The 17,974-nt window shown below is 42.8% G+C and overlaps 1 protein-coding gene and 1 pseudogene across 12 annotated transcripts in view; one reads left to right on the forward strand and one right to left on the reverse strand.

The window, feature by feature from the left end:
• Window positions 1-17,974, forward strand: part of REEP1 (receptor accessory protein 1) — a 125,397-nt gene that overhangs the window by 18,611 nt on the left and 88,812 nt on the right. The window lies entirely within an intron of this gene.
• LOC136397843 (small ribosomal subunit protein uS2-like) lies at window positions 9,501-10,831 on the reverse strand (annotated as a pseudogene).

Below are 17,974 nucleotides of genomic sequence, written 5' to 3' on the forward strand. Positions count from 1 at the left end.
TACACTTTGAATGGATCTTTTATCCATGTATGATTTTGTAGCGTCATGCATTGGTCATTTGGAAATAATTGGTTCTTCACCAAATTAAACACAAATCTTCTAAATGTTTATACATTTCATTACACAGTATCCAAAACTCCCATTCATTAATATTGCCATCACTTATAAGTGTTGGAACCCTGTTGAGTTCATAGTGGTGGATACCGATTTTCCAAAATTCTAATCTTTGCTTATGGTCTCAAATTTTGTCTTTGGCAACAAACACTATTTGCTTTTCTTGAATTAATGTGCTCATTTCATTTATTTTCTAGAAAATGCTTACCAGATACCCAGGTTTGAATAACCATATTTGACATTCATTTAAGTAAGAGTAGTGTTGCATAAAAAAAAAAGTGAATAATCAGCACACAACTCAACACAATTGATTTTCCTCAAGACAACTATCATACTTCAGTGTGCAGCGGCACTTTATGCGTACTTCCCATTTCATCACAGAATATTAAAAACACTGGTATGAAGGGTTGATTTTAATAAAATTGATGATTTTTTACTGCACCATCAGTGCCATTCTTAAATGAAACAGGCATTTCTCCTACTGCAAATGAAACAGGCATTTCTCCTACTGCAAGAATACAGTGACTACTGGTGAGTTTAGTGCCATAGCCTTGATTTGTACAAAGGCACAGCAGCCTTAACCTCATTATTTTTGCACTATCAGTGTAAATTCAACACAGTGAAAAAGACAAATGTCTTAGTATTATTACTATTAAAATTGTTTTTAACCTCATGGACCCTCTTCAACGGTTCCAGGAAATCCCTGAAAGGCTTTTGGGTCTCCGAGGAGTCCGTGAATCATATTTTGAGAACTACATACTCTTCTGTACGATCAAGAACCATTACCTCACCTAAGAAAATCAACTCTCATTCAACCACTTCAACCTGTGGTCCACAGTCAAATGAACCACAAATTTAGAAAAGATCTTTTACTGTTTTTCTTTTCTGTTTGTTTTTATTTGGATCCGGTTAAAGTTCACACATTGGATTTGGCTGTTACGTCTTTTGACCACTCTAGAACAGCCTCGCTCCTGCCCCTGACTTTATGAAGAGTCTAGGCTATCTGTGGTGCAGAATGTTCTGGATTTGTCAGACTTGTCTTTGTGATTAGTTTCAGATCAAGCATTATGCTGCCTTTTGTCAGGAGAACAGAAGGTCAGGCTGTCCCATAATTGGAAATATTAAACTTGACCACTGGGTTAAAGGTTTACAATTTCTTGAAATCTAGAAATTTTAGTTTAAATGGGAGAGTAATTTGGACTCTTGTCTGATACTGTTGGAAACCATGATCTCCTTTTGATTCTTCCTTGTTGAAATTTTTAAGTATTTTATATATCAGTTAGAATGCTTTGGTTCCAAGAAGAAAAAAACCTACAGCTCATGTCCTGTTCCCCCAAGCTGAAACAAAAAGTTAAGTCTATTTTACTGTAATACAACTAAGTTCTTTGTTGACACATCTATACCCTATGTCTCATGTTGTAACTGGCAGTTTGTATACATTTTTTCACTTAGTATGATTTGCATTTTACAGGTGAGCGAAATGAGTTTAGAAAGGTTAAGGAACTAAGGAATTTGCCCAACTCTTAAATGTTAGAGCTGTCGGGTCTGCCTGATTGCACAGCCTTGGCTCTGTCTTTGAGTGTTGCTGAGTCCCCAGTCACCATGCAAGGATCGTTAGCCGTGGAAAGCAGTGAGACAGTAAGGGTCCAGTGCTTCTGCAAGCAATAAGACTCATGAAAATTCAAAAGTTCTGTGGTCTGGATAGGCTGCGTGAAAGAGGAGTAAATGGTCTTCTAACTGCAGTTTGGACTTCCTGCGGCAGGGAGGGAGACATGTTCCTGGCAGCATGAGGTTAGGTGGAAGGGCGAGAATGTGCCAGTTGTATGTGAAGGACCAGATGAGCTTGAGTTGAGAATTAATATAGTGCCGTCTTGGGACTTCAGGTGAGAAAGGTAGATCTCAGGTCAAGTCAAGTCACAGAGATTTGATTTTAGGCAAGGGTGAACCAATGAAGGTTTTTATATGGGATACCAATGTGAAAGCAGTGCATAGATGAACGGTTTAAAGTAACAGGTATGGAACCAATCTTGGCAGGGGGAATGGAAAGAAAGGACTGAATTAGTAAATCAGTAGAATAGAAATAATTGATACGACCTTGAATTGCACATGTGTAGAATTGGAAGGAATTTTGAAATCATCTAATTTCATCTTATCCTGGTGCAAGGAGGGACTCCTTTGGTAAGATCTGTGACAGCTGTGCACTGAGTCTCACTTCCAGTGTAGGGTAGCAGAACCGTTTATTATATTGCTGTTAGTTTCTAAAACCAACTGAAAGGGTGAGAGTTACTCAGCCTCTGCACTGGGGTGAATAGTGTCCACCCAAAACTCATGGTCACCAGAGAACTCAGAATGTGACCTTCTTTGGGAATATGGTCTTTGCAAATGTAATCAAGTAATAATTAGTTTATACCAAATTAGGATTAACTCCAATCCAGTGGCTGTGTCCTTATAAGAAGAAGGAAATTTGGACACACACTGAGACGTGCAGGGAACTACCATGTGACAGTTGAGGCATTTTGGAATGATGTCGTTACCGGCCAACGAACACCAAGGATTTCTGAAAATCACTAGAAACTAGAAAAAGGCAAGAAGGATTCTCCCTTAGAGCCTTTAGAGGGAGCATGGTCCCTCCAAATCACACATTGTTTCCTTGAAATCACACATTGATTTCACATTTTTAGCCTCTAGTACTGTGAGAGGATAAGTTTGTTGTTTTAAGCCATCAAGTTTGTGGTACTTTGTTGCCGCAGCCCCAGGAAACTAATACAGTTCCCATTATCCTGAAAAATTCCTGTAAGGAAATAATGCTGCCAGCATGATTTGTGCTTAGAGAATCTGTGTGGGCTCAGGTTATTGTCTTTTTCCTTTCTAGCATTCACAATATTTATTAATTCTCTCTAGAATTTTGCATTATGTTCAGAGCCCTCCAAATATAGTTCTTTTTAATTTTTTTATTTTTCAATTACAACTGACATTCTATATTAAATGTTATTAAATTTATTGGGTGACATTGGTTAATAAGATTATGCAAATTTCAATTGTATAATTCTATAATACAAGCGTGCGGAGGACCCGGGTTCGATTCCCGGCCAGGGCACATAGGAGAAGCGCTCATTTGCTTCTCCACCCCTCCGCCGCGCCTTCCTCTCTGTCTCTCTCTTCCCCTCCCGCAGCCAAGGCTCCATTGGAGCAAAGATGGCCCGGGCACTGGGGATGGCTCTGTGGCCTCTGCCTCAGGCGCTAGAGTGGCTCTGGTCGCAACATGGCGACGCCCAGGATGGGCAGAGCATCGCCCCCTGGTGGGCAGAGCGTCGCCCCATGGTGGGCAGAGCGTCGCCCCATGGTGGGTGTGCCGGGTGATCCCGGTCGGGCGCATGCGGGAGTCTGTCTGACTGTCTCTCCCTGTTTCCAGCTTCAGAAAAATGCAAAAAAAAAAAAAAAAAAATTTCTATAATACATCATCTGCATATTGCATTGTATGTTCACCAGCCAAAGTCAAGTCTCCTTCTGTCACCATGTATTTGACCCTCTTTACCCTCTTGTATCTCTACCCCTTCCTCTCTGGTAACTAACATACTGTCGTCTGTGTCTGTGAGCTTTTTGTTTGTTTATTCATTTGTTGCTTTCTTTTTCATATCCCACATATGAATGAAATCATATGGTTCTTGTCTTTTTCCATCTGACTTATTTTGCTTAATATGATAGTCTTAACATCCAACTATCTTGTTGCAAATGGCAGTATTTTATCCTTTCTTATTGCTATGTTGTGTTCCACTCTATATATGTACCACTTCTTTATCCAGTCATCCATTGAAAGACATTTAGGTTGTTTCCTGTATTGGCCACCATGAATAATGCTGCAGTGAACATAGAGGTGCATGTCCTAACAAATAAATATTTTTAAATTTTTCTGGTAGATAACAAGAAGAAGGATTGCCAGGTCATATGGTTCTTAATTTTTTGATGAATGTCTGTACTGTTTTCCATAGTAGTTGAACCAATTTACATTCCCACCAGTAGTGTATGAGAATTATTTTTCCCCCACGAGCTCTAAAAAACTTGTTACTTCTTGTCTTCTTGATAATAGCCATTTTAATAGGTCTAAGGTGGTATATCATGTGGTTTTGATTTGCATTTCCCTTATAGTTAGTGAAGTTGAGTATCTTTGCATACATCTGTTGGCCATTTGTATGTGTCTGTTCAGTTTTACTACTCATTTTTAATTGGATTGTTGTTTTTTGTGTGTTCTATATATTTTGGGTTTTAGCCCTTTATGAGAGAAGATGTTTGCAAATATCTTCTCCCATTTGGTTTGTTGCCTTTTTGTTTTGTTGATAGTTTATTTTGCTGTGCAGAAGCTTTATAGTTTAATAGTCTCGTTCATTTATTTTTACTTTTACTTTTTGTGCTTTTGGGGTCAAATTAATAAAATCCTCTCAAAGACCAAAGTCCATAAGTTTATTATATATATTTTCTTCTAATTTTATTGTTTCAGGTCTTACATTTAGGTCTTTGATTTCTTTGTGTGTGTGTGTGTGTGTGCGCGCGCGCACACGCGCACGCACATGCACACCAGAGACAGAGAGACAGAGAGAGGGACAGATAGGGACAGACAGACAGGAAGGGAGAGAGATGATAAGCATCGATTCTTCGTTGCACCACCTTAGTTATTCATTGATTGCTTTCTCATATGTGCCTTTACCTGGGGGCTACTGTAGACCCAGTGATCCCTTGCTCAAGCCGGCAACCTCGGGCTCAAGCTGGTGAGCCTTGCTCAAACCAGATGAGCCCACGTTCAAGCTGGAGACCTCTGGGTTTTGAACCTGGGTCTTCTGCATCCCAGTTCAATGCTCTATCCACTGCACCACCACCTAATCAGGCAGGTCTTTGATTTCTTTTGAGTTAATTTTTTGTGTATGCTGACAAATAGTATAATTTCATTATTTTTTATATGGCTTTCCAATTTTCCCAGCACCATTTATTGAAGAGACATTCTTTTCTTCAATGTATGTTTTTGGCTTTTTGTCAAAAATTATTTTCCCATATATATCTGGGTTTATTTCCGGGCTTCAATTCTATTCCATTAGTCTGTGTGTCTGCTTTTCTGCCAATACCATGCTGTTTTGATTATTGTTGCTTTGTATAGTATAATTTGATATTCTCAGCTTTGTTGGGGGTGTTTTTCTCCCTAAGGATTGCTTTTGCTATTTGGGGTCTTTTGTGGCTCAGTACAAATCTGTTGATTTTTTTTTTTTTTTTTTGGTTCTGTTTATTTGAAAAATCCCATTGGGAATTGTATTAAATCTGTATATTGCTTTGCCTGATATGGCCATTTGAACTATGTTGACTCTTCCAGTCCTTGAACATGGAATATCTTTCCATTTCTTTGTTTCTTCTTCAATTTTTTTTTCTTTTCCCTTTTTACAGAGACAGAGAGTCAGAGAGAGGGATAGACAGGGACAGACAGACAGGAACGGAGAGAGATGAGAAGCATCAATTATCAGTTTTTTGTTGTGACACCTTAGTTGTTCATTGATTGCTTTCTCATATGTGCCTTGACTGTGAGCCTTCAGCAGACGGAGTAACCCCTTGCTCGAGCCAGAGACCTTGGGTCCAAGCTGGTGAGCTTTGCTCAAACCAGATGAGCCCGTGCTCAAGCTAGGGACCTCGGGGTCTCGAACCTGGGTCCTCCACTTCCCAGTCTGACGCTCTATCCATTGCGCCACCGCCTGGTCAGCCTTCAATTTTTTTTATTATTAATATTTCCTTCTTTTCCAAGTGAAAGGAGGGGAGACAGAGAAACAGACTCCCTCATGCAACCCTAACAGGGATCTACCCAATAACCCTCATCTGGAGTCGATGCTCTGCCCATCTGGGGCCATGCCTGCAACCAAGCTATTTTTAGCAATTGAGGCAGAAGCTCCACAGAGCCATCCTCAGCACCCAGAGCTGATGCACTCAAATGAATCAAGCCATGGCTGTGGGAGGGGAAGAGAGAGAGAGAGACAGAGAGAGAGAAGGGGAGCGGGAGGGGTGGATGGTGCCTCTCCTGTGTTCTCTGACTAGGAATCAAACCTGGGACATCCACACACCGGCTGATGCTCTACCACTGAGCCAACCGGCCAGGGCAAATTTCTTTTAATAATGTCTTGTAGTTTTCAGTATATAGGTCCTTCGTGTCCTTTGTTAATTTTATTCTTTTGGATGCAGTTGCAAAAGGAGTTGTTTTTTTCATTTCTTTTTCTGAAATTTCATTGTTAGTATACAGGAACATAATGGATTTTTGTACATTAACTTGTACTCTGCAACTTTACTGTATTTGTTTATTATTTCTATAGGTTTTTTGGTGGAGTCTTTAGGGTTTTCTATATAAAGAATCATGTCATCTCTAAAAAGTGACAATTTTATTTCTTCATTCCCAAGTTGGATGCCTTCTATTTCTTTCTCTTGTGTGATAGCTCTGGCTAGGACTTCTGGTACTAGGGTGAGAGTGGACACCCTTGTCTTGTTCCTGATTTTAAAGGAAAAAATTTCAGTTTTTCACCATTGAGTATGGTATTAGCTAAGGGCTTTTCATATATGGCTTTTATTATGTTGAAGTACTTTTCTCCTATACCCATTTTATTGAGTGTTTTAATCATAAATGGAAGTTGTATCTTGTAAAATGCTTTTTCTGTGTCTATTGATATGATCATATGGTTTTTATCCTTCATTTTGTTAATGTGGTATATCATTTTGATCAATTTGCATCTGTTGAACTATCCTTGTACCCTGGAATGAAACCATTTGATCAAGATGTGTTATCTTTTTAATGTACTGTATCTGATTACTAGTATTCTGTTTAAGATTTTTACATCTATATTCACCAGAGATATTGGTCTGTAATTTTGTTTGTGTGTATTATCCTTGCCAGGTTTTGGTATTAAGGTAATGTTGGCCTTATTATGAGTTAGAAATTATTACCTCTTCTTCAATCCTTTGGAAGAGTTTTAGAAAAATAGGTATTAGATTTTCTTTGACTGTTTGGTAGAACTTACCACCGAAGCCATCTGGTCATGGACTTGTACTTTATGGGAAATGTTTGATGATTGTTGTCTAGGAAGGCTATATATATCTAGGAAGTTATGCATTTCTACTAGGTTATTGAATTCCGTGGCATGTAGTCTTCTTAGATTTCTTTTATATTTGTATTCCTTTGAATTTCTGTAGTATCCATTGTAACTTTTCTTACACTTCTGTTTTGTCTAAGTCTTTTTTTTCCCTTAGTGAGTGTAGCCAAAGGGTTGTCAATTTATTTATCTTTTCAAAGAACCAGCTCTTTGTTGTATTAATTTTTTCTGTTGTCTTTTTGTTCTCTATTTTGTTCAATTCTTCTCTAATTTTTATTATTTCCATACTTCTGTTGACTTAGGGCTTAAATTTTTCTTCTTTTTCTAGTGTTCAAGGTGAAATATTAGATTGTTTATTTGAGATTTTTCTTGTTTCTTGAGGTAGGCTATAATGATATAAATTATACATGCTATCTATAGATTGCTTTGGGAGATATAGACATTTTAACAATATTAATTCCTCTTATTCATGAGCATAGTCTATGCTTTCAATTACTTATATCTTCAGTTGTTTTCCTCAATATCTTATAGTTTTCTGAGTATAGATCTTTTACTTCCTTGGTTAAATTTATTCCTAGGTATTTTTTATGTGATTTTAGGTGGAATTCTTTTCTTAATTTCTCTTTCTGATAGTTCTTATTGGTGTATAAGAATGCAGCCAGTTTCTGAATATTTTGTATCCTGCTACTTTACTGAATTCACTTATTAATTGTAACATTTTTTGGTGGAATATTAGTGTTCTCTATATATAGTATCATGTCATCTGCCATTATGTAGTTCTAAGTGACTTTATTTTTTATTGATTCCCATGACCATGACTGCATATGTTATGAGCTTTCCATACCTTGACTTGAGTCATTGCTTCGCCCCTCTCAAGCTATATCCCACCCATCTTTTTCTTTTTCTTAAGTGAGAAGCGGGGAGGCAGAGTGACAGACTCCCACATGTGTCCTGACCAGGATCTTCTCGGCAAGCCCCCTACCTGGCAATGCTCTGCTCATTCAGGGCCATTGCTCTGTTGCTTGGCAACCAAGCTATTTTAGTGCCTAAGGTGAGGCTGTGGAGCCATCCTCAGCACCCAGGGCCAACTTACTCAAACTGAGCTGTGGCTGTGGGAGGAGAAAAGAGAGAGAAAGAAAAGGGGGAAGGGTGGAGAAGTAGTTGGTCACTTCTCCTGTGTGCCCTGACCAGGAATTGAACCCAGGACATCAACACACTGGGCCAACGCTCTACCACTTAGCCACTGGCCAGGGCCAAAAAATAAATAAATGAAGACTCAGCTTTGCCCTCATATGCATGTCTGTCTGTCTATCTCTTTCAGCATAAAATTCTGTCTCTATTTCTCTGTGTTCCATTCTCCTTTCTCTCTCTGCAAACATCATTTCTGCTGTAGTGAGCATTTGGCCAGATGTGACCACCCCATAGCTGCTAGTTTACAGTCTTTGTTTTCAGTAACCTGCAGACTTCTCAGTCCTGATTCTAAATTCCTGGGTGGGAGGTCTGAGAGGCCCATGTTGGGCTCAGCATTGAGCAAATAAGTTCTAGCAGGAGGCAGGGTTCTTGGTACACGCCCTGGGGTGGGGCTGGTGGTCCGCATGAGAGAGGGGAATGGTGGCATGGCTGTGCCAAACTCTGTTTGTTCCACAGTGTACCGTTTTCATCTTCAGTTGTGTGATCTGTGGGGAAAATGGTTTTTTTCTTTCATAATGAACTTAGCAGAGGCCTCCAGCAATGATGTGGCTGCTTTCAGAGGGAGGCCTGAAGAGTCCCAGGGGGTGTTTGTGTGCACTAATTATTAGAAACTCTTGTTGTTGGGGATGAGTTTGTTGGTACAGAGAGGGTGGATGTGATTCTTTTTTTGGTGTATGTGTATGGGGGTGGTGACTAGAGAGTCTTTAAAGTCATTCCTCCTACCCTGAGAGTTTGTGGTCACAAATGAGACAAGGGTGTGGGCATCCAGGCCTAAAGGACAGGTTCTTGGCTTGGAAGGGAGAGAAGGACATTGCAGTGGTTCCTTCTTAGCCAGAGGGGTTCCTTCTTTCATGGAAGTAGTGCTGTGCTAAATTTAAATATGTTCATCACTCTGCCATGAAATCCAGGGTTTGGTGGCTAATGGTTTTACAGGAATCAATTCTTTGTTATATTGAAATATTTATAAGTCCTGAGACACCACAGAACATATGGGTGTATGAGTGTCCTTTTTTAAAAAACAAACAAACAACTGTTTATTTTCCATCAGCTATATTTCCATTCTGTTAGGAGTTCATGGAGAACAGCTTAAGACCATTCAGTGGTCATTCTCACCCATTCTGTGGTCTGAGCAGTGGGGATGCAGACCAGTCTTCAGTGGCAAGCACAGTGCTCCAGGCTTCAGCAGGGAACTACTGGACAGGCACAGAGGGCACCTGCACACCTTCGGACCAGTCTGTGGCCTCAGGCTGAGCAGCAGTGAACTCAGGAGCAGGAGCCTGGAGCTGGAGCCGAGAGCTGGAGCGGTCAATTCATCCTGAAATTCTTCCTTGGTCACAGCCTTTTCAGCAATGGCTTGCTCTTCCTTTTTCATCTTTTCAGGATCTCTGTAGAAGTAGAGATCAGGCATGACCTTCCATGGGTGTTCACAGGAGATGGTGCCATGCATGCATAGAACTTCCTGGGCCAGCGTCCACCACATCAGACCCACTGAGTGAGCCCCCCTGTTTTTTGTTGGGGTTTTTTGTGTGGGGTTTTTTTTTTTTTTGGTATTTTTCCGAAGCTGGAAATGGGGAGAGACAGTCAGACAGACTTCCGCATGCGCCCGACCGGGATCCACCCGGCATGCCCACCAGGGGGCGATGCTCTGCCCACCAGGGGGCGATGCTCTGCCCCTCCGGGGCGTCGCTCTGCCGCAACCAGAGCCACTCTAGCGCCTGGGGCAGAGGCCAAGGAGCCATCCCCAGCGCCTGGGCCATCTTTGCTCCAATGGGGCCTTGCGCGGGAGGGGAAGAGAGAGACAGAGAGGAAGGAGAGGGGGAGGGGTGGAGAAGCAGATGGGCGCTTCTTCTGTGTGCCCTGGCTGGGAATCGAACCCGGGACTTCTGCACGCCAGGCTGACGCTCTACCACTGAGCCAACCGGCCAGGGCCACGAGCCCCCCTGTTGTTGCAAGGGATGGCAATGTCCACATAGCACAGAGCAGAGCCTGTGTTACACAGAGCGATAGCAGGCAGGTTAACAGAAGACACCTCTGTGAGAGGCTGGGATCAGTAACCACCAGAGTTCTCGGCTCTTGGAAGGCTGCCTGAATCTGGTCAGTGAAGGTCTCAGGAGTGAAGCTTCAATAACAGGAGTGGCTCCAGTGGCAGCAAACTTCAGCACAGCTCACAGGCCAGCATTCCTGGACGATGTGACACTGATATCAGCGGGGTTTCCAATGACAGCAATGGCACGAACTGCCAGCAGAAGCTTCTTCCAGGTTCTCCTCAGGTTTATGACGCAGACACCGTCGCCTTTTCTTTTGTAGATGTACTGTTCCATTTGGAAGTCAAGGTTGGTGCCACCTATGTGGCTTCCTGCTGCAAGGAATTTGAGGACATCTACCTTCACTTGCAGGACATCAAGGACTCTGGACATTGTGGAAATTTCCCTTTAAGTTACGTGGGACCTGAGAACAACACCATATGGGCCCCTCTCTGGGTAGCGAGGAAAGTCTGTGTCTTTACAACCTTTCTTGGAGGGGAACCTTCAACTCACGAGTTCCCTCCACTGCTTCTCTAACCTCCTCTTCTCCCTGAGCCATTCATTCATTCCTTCATGCATTCATTCAGTCAGTCAGTCATATTTAGCATATACCTACTATGTGGCAAGCACTGTGCTTCGGTAGAGTTTTTACTACTTTGTATTTTCAGTCACCAGCTTTGCCACTTTCCTCTTTTGCTTTCCTTCCTGCCCTCAGCCTTTGGCTGGATGCTTGCAGAATGTGCTCTGGGGAGGGATAACAGGTCTGCTTGTGCTGGTCTCCCTCCCTGGAATGCCTCCTGGCTCCCCTTCCTCCCCAGTCTGCTAACACCCTGCTGCTCTTTTAAGACCTGCTGGAGAACTCCCTGTAAGAAGATGTCACTGATTTAAAAGCAGATGTGATAGTCAGTCTGAGTGTTGTCTAGCTAGACTTGAATTTGGTGATGTCTGGGACTGTCACACTCATCTTTATATCATGACAGTGGTGAGTAAGGGACTGAATGCAACTGTGGGCAATACAATAGGGGAGAAAAGAAAGGATAAAGAAGAAAATTAATATCAGTCATAATTCAGTTACCCAGAAATGCATTCTGGAGGGATCCTTAAGACTTTGTGAATACAAAAATTTTATGTGGTTGAAGTTACTGTGCCTTTTGCTTTTCCATTAACATTAATATATTAGTTTTGTGTCCAAAGAACAGGATTTTAATGACCTTTTTAAATCATATAGTCAATTTTTTTATATTTGGATATTTATTTCAATTTTTTTACATTATAAAAAAGCCATGGAATGCATTTGTGCATTCATCTTTGCCTCTGATGATTTCTTCTGGATGGATTCCCAGGAGTATAGTTACTAGGTCAGAGGGTAGCAATGCTGTTAAGATTTGAGAAACAATGGCCTCCTGCCTCCCAGAAAGGTTGTACCGATCTCTGCTTCTATCTGCAGTTTTTTGGCAGTTGGGTTTATAAATTCTTAAGGAAGATGGAGGTGAAGGCCCCCTAACTGGCTATAGCCTCAGTCTGTAGGGAGCAGCAGCTTTCCTGTGTTTGGAGCCAGGGCTTGGAGAAAAGCCTGCTCCACTGAGGCTGACAGTGTGGCATTCAGAGACAAGGGCCAGCGCTATCAGCACTGCTGTCCTTTCCCCGGGAAGGAGTCCGGGGACTCCGGGAGCCGCCCAGAGAGACCGCCCAGCTTTCCGAAGCAGGGAGGAGGAGAAGCTGCACTGCATTAGCCACACATCCATTAGTGAGGAATTCAGGCTTTGAGAAGAGCACCTGCTTTATAAAGCCTAACGGGAATGAAAGGAAAACAGAGTGGATGAAGCATTTGTTGCTGTGACTGTCCGGGGAGGTCAGTACGGTGCACTGATGCATGGGGTCTCCTGGCCAAGTAAGCCCAGGAGCAAATGTGGGTTCCAAGAGGTCAGTCATTTGCTTGATAGGGAATCAGACCTGCCTGGAAACTGAACTTGCAGCCTCTTGAACGTGTACATCTGTTGAAGTGTCAAGTATACTGTTGGTATTGTGTATTTATACTTCTGGAATTGATGCTGTTTAAAGGACACTCGGAAAATAAAACAAAATCATTCCCAATAGAATTCTTATTTCCAAGCTGGGTTGTATGTAGTGAGGATGAGCTCATAAATTATGTTTTACAATTGACTTTATTGTCACTTAGTAAATCAAAAAATATTAAGATATTTAATATGAATAAGATTTAATACTGGTATTAAAATGTTTTAATAATCTGGTCCCTTTAAAACTCCTTTTTTTACTTAATCCTTAAAATAGGAACTGTTGTTTCTTATTTTTGTAGATGAGGAAACTGAAACTGAGAGAAGTTTAATAACTTAATCAAAGGCATAACACCAGTCGGTGGTAGAACTGAGATGAGAATCTATGTCTGTCTGCTCCAGAGCCCCCGTCCTTCTCAGTGTCCAGGATGCTGTTACTTCTGGCCCTGGTACAGCTGGAAGAAGGGGCGCTGTTGGGGCGCCATTGTGTACTCCCGGGGAAGGGAGGGCTGCTGCCTTAGGAAAACCTGCTGTGGTTTCTACTAGGCCAGATCTGCTCAGAGAAGCACTTAGAGCTGGCTTCAAGGGGACAGATGGAGACATTGGACAGCTTCCAGCCTCTCTGGCCTTAGACCCTCACTGTGGGTACTTTTGTTAGGTGGGGTAATGTGAATTCTTATACAAACATATACTTTTGGTTGCCACCTATTCACTCCTGGGCACTGCTCAACTGGATTTCTGGTTGTCTCAGCTCAGGAATTAGATCCTAACCTTTTGGTACCATCATAAATTGGGTTTGTTAGTGGTACTGAGCTGTGAAGGGCTTTGTGCCCATAGATGCATGATCTACCATCAGAGTGGCCTCAGCAGCCCCGGTAGACATGAGTTCAGGTTGGAGAGGAGAAGGTTAAGGGGCATCAGTTGTCAGTCTGAAGACCTGTGTCTTAGCCAAGGACTCTAACCTTTTTTTGTTTTTGTTGCATGAACCGGATAGATAAAGCCATGTGGACTTTGCATAATCCAAAGGGGAATTGCTCATTGTGAAGAGACAGGGAGTTGCGGCTGGATTCCATGGGGAGGCTAGAACCAAGATGGGAAGCTGTTAGGAAGCCTGCTGTTCTCACATCCTCTTCTTCCCCCAGGTCTTGGTCTTCCTTCTCTGCTTCTCTGGTTTTATCTGCTTTATTTTCTGTGTGTGTGTGTGTGTGTGTGTGTGTGTGTGTGTGTCTGTCTGTCTGTCTGTCTGTCTATGTCTGTTGTTCTCTCTGATTCTGTCTCTTCAGACTTCTGCTTTTCTTGCATATGGAGACAAACATGGGCACCCACAGTAGCAGGCCCTAATCCTGAGTTTATATCTCTTTAGTCAAGTATCCAACAGGAATGACTAACTCAAGTTTGTCAGCCCTAATTCCAGCCTCTGGAGAAGAGAACCTTACTGTTCAGCGTCAGAGAAGTTCATATTGCATGAGCCTGGCTGCTGGGGCCCACCTCAGCTGTTGGAGAGGGGAAGTTTTCAGAGGGAAGGAGGAGGGCTGGATGGACATTACTATCATTGGGAAATAGAGTGAGCAGACCAGTTTGGCTAATGAGACAGAATTTGGATCAAACCAAGGAATGGAAGCTCCCAGGTAACATTTCAGGTCAGTAGAAAAAAAGAACTCCTTGTACGTGGTCCAGAGTGGACCAGATTGCTTTGGGTAATAGTGAACTCTTTGTGTGCAAGGGGTTAAAGTTGGCACACCCCCCAAAGGCCATGCTCAGCTGGTGGCTACTGAGAGTGAATCAGAATGGCCTTCAGGGTCCCATGTAGCCATGACAGTCTGCCTCTGAGCTGCTGCTGCCTTTACTGCAGGTCCATCGCCTGGGCTTTCTACACATAGAAAAAGGTTGGAGGGACATATCCAGTACAGCAGTATCTTAACTACTGTTACTGCTAAGTGGTTGGATTATGGGTGAGTTTGATTTTTGTTTTGTTATTTTTTTGTAGAATAGTTCTCCGTTATTCATGATTTTGCTTCCTGCAGTTTCAGTTGTCCATAGTCAACTGCAATCCAAATATTTAAATGGAAAATTCCAGAAATAAACAATTTATAAGTTTTAAATTGTACACTGTTCTGAGTAGTGTGATGAAATCTCACACCATCCCATTCACTCCCACCAGGAATGCAAATCATTTCTTTGTCCAGAATATCTGTGCTGTGCATATGTGTTAATGTCACAGTATCGCAGTGCTTGTGCTCAAGTGACCCTTATTTTACTTAATAACGGGCCCAAAGTGCAAGAGCAATGATGCTAGCAATTTGGAAATGCCAAAGAGAAGCCATAAAGTGCTTCTTTTAAACAAAAAGGTATGAATACATAGGGAAAAACATAGTCTGTATAGGGCAAGGGTTCCCAAACTACGGCCCACGGGCCGCATGTGGCCCCCTGAGGCCATTTATCCGGCCCCCGCCGTACTTCTGGAAGGGGCACCTCTTTCATTGGTGGTCAGTGAGAGGAGCATAGTTCCCATTGAAATACTGGTCAGTTTGTTGATTTAAATTTACTTGTTCTTTATTTTAAATATTGTATTTATTTCAGTTTTGTCTTTTTACTTTAAAATAAGATATGTGCAGTGTGCATAGGGATTTGTTCATAGTTTTTTTTATAGTCCAGCCCTCCAACGGTCTGAGGCACAGTGAACTGGCCCCCTGTGAAAAAAGTTTGGGGACCCCTGGTATAGGGTTTGGTATTATCCCCAGTTACGGTCATCCACTGTGGGTCTTAGAACATATCCCTGTGGATAAGGACAGACTATTGTATTTAAGACTTTTCTAAAATAAGTATGAACACATTATATTTATGTTAACAGTAAGCAAGCAAACTCAGTGACTCAGTTTCACTAGGCCAATATGTATTGAGTGTCTACTCTGGGTGGCTCTATGGCTGTACAAGATGAAAAACATGGTCCTTGCCCTCAAGGAACTTATGGACTAGTGGAAGAGGGGGCATAATATAGCCACACATAAGTCAGGCTGACAAGAGGCTATATTAAATGCTAATAGAATGTTACAAAGTATGTGGAAGGCATATATATATATATATATATATATATATATATATATATCCCTCCTTCCAAGACGCTCAGGGTAGGTTTTCATGAAGAGAGTTAACCTTGGATCTGGGTCTAGATCAGTGGTTCTCAACCAGGAAGACTGTCCCCAGGGAACATTTGGCAGTGTTTGGAGACATTTTTGATTTTCACACCTGGGATGGGGGAACGCTGCAGGCATCTAGTGGGTGGAGCCCAGGGCTGCTGCTGAACTTCCTACAAGGCCCCTCCCTGACAAAGAATTATCTGGCCCCAAGTAGTGCCAAGGCTTCAAATCCAGTACATTAGAAGTTTGCATGGGATTTTGGCAAGAGATGGGGAAAAAGCATTCCAAGTGAATAGAATGATGACAGAGCACAGGGGCAAAAACACATGAAGTGTGCACAAACTGTGGCAGGCATGTTAAGCTGGTGGGGTGGGCTGTGGCTAGGTGGGGCATGCCCTCAGTGCAAAGGTTAGCAGTCTGGATGCTTTTTCGGGGGCAGTAGGGAGCCATGGAAGTCTTGAGCTGTGGAATGGCTCCAGCAAGGATGATGTCAGTTCTTGCTACCCTGGCTCTGCTTCATTGCTTGCTTGTCTGCACATCCACAGGAACTAAAACATACCTGTATTTTCCTGTTTTCCAGCCCATTCATTCTTTGTTTTCCACCTATCCAAAGGAAAGCTGTGTCAGCACTCTGCCTTGCTGACTCATGATTTCCATCTGCTGGTGACAAAGGGATACAGCAAAATAAATAAATAAATAAATAAATAAATAAATAAATAAATAAATAGACAAATAAATAAATATTAACCCCATTTGACCACTCTACTGCTGCTGCAATTCCCAGGACTATACCACGGAGATGATGACTGTCTATGTCTGTCCTAATGGCCTTGCAACAGCTTTGTTTGCTTTTCTTATCACTGCCATTTGGGTGTTTGCTAACATCCTCACGCTATCTCAGGATGCAGAGTATATTTGGGGGCGGGGGAAAGGGGGAACAGTTCACACTCAGCAGTATCCACTCAGTGCAAGTAGCTGAGCAGAGTCCAGGGCTGGGTCTGGGTGAGACTGAAGTCATGGGATGAAAGAATGCCTGAGCTGGGGCGAGGGGTGCCCCAGAACTCAACAAGGTGCTCTCCCCATCTGTTCACCACTGGCTCACCAGCAATAGAAAAGTGCTTAACACAGACTATACCAGGTCAGGATGCTATTCAGTAGATTGGTATTTTCTGAATGAAAAAAATGGGACTGCCTAGCTCAGGGTGAGGGTGAGGGCGAGGGTGATGACTCAAGATTACAGCTGCAGTTGGGATCAGATCTGAGCCTAGAACCAGGGTTCCTGACCCCCAGGTGGGGGTCCTTCCCCTGTGCCACATTCCTCCTTCAGTGCACAGGGACCCAGAGATGTCATTCTAGGCCCTGGCTGATCTATGTCTTCTCCCAGGCCAGGCACCTTTACCCAGGACCCTCTGCTCTAATCTCTCCTGTTCCTTGAATTCTACCACTCCCCAAGCCAACCAGCCGTCTAACCAATAAACCAACCAGCCAACCACCTCTTCTTCTCTACCTACTGCCATGGCAAAGGCCCTGTAGAACTATCTGCACTGAAGTATGGGAGTCTTCCAGTTACTTCAGTTAGACCCCCAGAGGTATCTCCAGGGATGCCTGAGCCCATACATTTCTCCACAGACCAGTGTGGTGGGGGTGGGAGGTAAGATAATATAGGTGCTGAAGTTATGGCCAAACTCTACTGTTCATAGTAAAGCCTTCTTGGGTCAAATGCACGTAGACCAAGGGAGTGGTGTGAACCTGTCAGTCATTTTCTTTCTTTATTTTGGGAGGGACCCAAACTTGACCTCATGTGTCCTCTGAGCCTCTCCAGAACCGTCTGGAAAAAGGCATTTCCCTGATGCCACATATCCAGAATCAAGGAGTGAATTGGGGGTAGGATACTTTTTATGATTCCACTGAAACAGTGGAACCACTTCCCACACCTCTGAAAGACATTCGTGTTGGAAACGTTAGTGCTCTTTTCCCCACTCCAGCCCCCAGGGAGAAGCTGCTTTGTAGGCAGTGGCTGTCCTGGACCTCCTAGCTATGGGCACAGCTGGGTCTTACAGACACAAGTGGTGGACCCAGCTTTACCCTGGGACAGGTCAAATAACTCCCACAATGGTGTCACCCTCCTGGTTGTGGGACACTACAGACCATGCTCTCCTACTCAGAGCCTTCCCCATAGGGACAATAATTTCACAAATATGTGCAACATTTTCATTTTCAAAGTATTTTACCGTATATTATTCCATTTGACCTTCCTACCAGCACCTGTGGGAACATCTTCCTGTGCAGAGAAAATAAAACAAATGAGGCTCCTGGCTACTTATACAGGGACCCTTCTATGTTCTGTGTACAGCACAGATCAGCACTGAGGTCCTCAAGCTCCT

The sequence above is a fragment of the Saccopteryx leptura genome, chromosome 3 (genome assembly GCF_036850995.1).
Source record: "Saccopteryx leptura isolate mSacLep1 chromosome 3, mSacLep1_pri_phased_curated, whole genome shotgun sequence".
NCBI lineage: Eukaryota > Metazoa > Chordata > Mammalia > Chiroptera > Emballonuridae > Saccopteryx > Saccopteryx leptura.